This window comes from Dasypus novemcinctus, chromosome X (assembly GCF_030445035.2).
Source record: "Dasypus novemcinctus isolate mDasNov1 chromosome X, mDasNov1.1.hap2, whole genome shotgun sequence".
Taxonomy (NCBI): Eukaryota; Metazoa; Chordata; class Mammalia; order Cingulata; family Dasypodidae; genus Dasypus; species Dasypus novemcinctus.
In genome coordinates, this window is record NC_080704.1 from 184,888,199 (window position 1) to 184,890,592 (window position 2,394).

General features: G+C 38.4%; 1 pseudogene; it reads left to right on the forward strand.

Annotated features, from left to right (window-relative positions):
* Positions 1-1,181: 1,181 nt before the first annotated feature.
* On the forward strand, positions 1,182-1,673 carry LOC101427626 (cofilin-2 pseudogene; annotated as a pseudogene).
* Positions 1,674-2,394: the final 721 nt, after the last annotated feature.

Below are 2,394 nucleotides of genomic sequence, written 5' to 3' on the forward strand. Positions count from 1 at the left end.
TGTCCAGCAAACCTGAAACATCTTTGATTACATTAGAAATGAAAGTAGCACCATTGATACTGAATGGAGAGAGGAAGTCCAAACCCAGCAATAATTTCCCTTAGTAGACATTTAACATGTGGGCTTTTTCTGTCTGGGAAAGCATCCATCCATCCAGTAAAATTGTCAACAAACACTAAGAGATATCTAAAATTTCCTGGGTTTTTGAAATCACAGTAAAATCAACTTGCTGGTCTTCTCCACCCAACCCTCAATATTGCACTCATTTTGTTAATGTGGGGGCTTTGGTGTAGTGTCAAGGATTTACTTGCGTGTAAGTCACACATTGATCACTTATGTTTTGAATGGTTCAGCATAAACTGGGCCCCACCAGGAACTGACTAATCCTTTTATACAGAGTTTCACATCCATAATGAGTAATTTGGTGAAAGTATGTTATGATCAGTTAAAGGAGTCCCTCTGGGACAATAATTTTATGTATATCATCAGGTTTATTACCACTTTTGAACCATCCTTGTTCTGTTACATTTATAAATTCCCATTCTTTGTCAAGCTTTTTTGAATATTGATGATTTCCAGATCTTTCAAGCTCAGGTCCCTGTTCACTGAGAGGTAACGGTGGGGGCTTTGGATAAAATATGGCTAGACTTGCAGAAGGGATCTCCTTCTTGGCCACTTCTTTTGCTGCCCTATCAGCTAGATTGCATCTAGCATCTTTGCTATTATTTGACTGGTGTCCTTTAGAGCGGAGGACCACCCGTTCTATTGGTGGTAAAACTGCACCTATCCTGTTTGTAATATATATGACCTTAGACTTTCCCTTTAAACCACTGTCATAATCACATGATAATATTTCTAGGTAAAAACATGTTGCAATTTCACATTTTTTATTCTAAAAATTGTAACGTGGAACTGTGTAGCATAGTAAAACCACATATGAAATATGACTATGGATAAATTATACATACAAGACTTTTTCATTGAAACTGAACAAATGTATGTTACAACTACAAGATTTCAATATCAGGCAAAAATACCAAAACACTAAGTGAAAGAAATGAGACACAAAGTACTACATATTATATGATTCCATTTACATAAAATGTAAATTTTAAAAAACACAATGTGGTGTGCCTCGGGGCCAGAGCCCGAGTTACCGCTGCACCCACAGCCTCAGCACCATGGCTTCTGAAGTTGCAGTGAATGATTAAGTCATCAAAGTGGTTAATGATATGAAAGTAAGGAAATCTTCTACACAAGAGGAAATTTTAAAAAAAGAAAAAAGTTCTGTTTAAGTGATGACAAAAGACAAATAATTGTAGAGGAAGCAAAACAGATCTTGGTGGGTGACAGAGGTGGGTGTAGAGGACCCCTACATATCGTTTGTGAAGTTGCTACCTCTGAAAGATTGCTGATATGCTTTGTACAATGCCACATATGAAATAAAGGATTCTGAGAAAGAAGACTTAGTATTGATATTCTGGGCTCCTGAGAGTACACCCTTAAAAAACAAGACGATTTATGCTAGCTCTAAAGATGCCATTAAAATGAAATTTACAGGTATTAAACATGAGTGGCAAGTAAATAGTTTGGATGATATTAAGGACAGCTCAACACTCAGAGAGAAATTGGGAGGCAATGTAGTAGTTTCACTTGAAAGAAAACCCTTATAAAATGACATCAGGTGCCATCTGGATCTTAAGGAACTCCCATTTCTCCATTTCAGTCAACTGGAATAATATTAGTTTTTTTGTATTTTTTTCTCTCCTTTCCCACTGGGTCCTTGAGTGAAGGAGATATCATTTATTTAAGCAGCCTATCAGTGATGGCCATTAGATTGTTTACTGTTGTTACTTTTTTTGTCTTTATTTTTTTAATGTTACATTAAAAAAATATGAGGTCCCCATATACACCCCACCCCCCACACCCCACTACTCCCAAAACAACAACCTCCTCCATCATCATGGGACATTCATTGCGCTTGGTGAATACATCTCTGAGCATCGCTGCATCACATGGTCAAAGGTCCACATTATAGTTTACACTCTCCCCCAGTCCACCCAGTGGGCCATGGGAGGACATACAATGTCCAGTAACTATTCCTGCAGTACCACCCAGGACAGCTCCAAGTCCTGAAAATGCCCCCACATCACATCTCTTCTTCCCACTCCCTACCCTCAGCAGCTACCATGGCCACTTTCTCCAAATCAATGCTACATTTTCTTTGATTACTAATCACAATAGTTCATGAATAGAATATCAGTAAGTCCACTATAATCCATACTCTATTCCTCCATCCTGTGGACCCTGGAATGGTTGTGTCCACTCCACATCTATATCAGGAGGGGGTTTAGATTCCACAAGGATGGATGCAATTCTCCTGCTTTCAGTTGT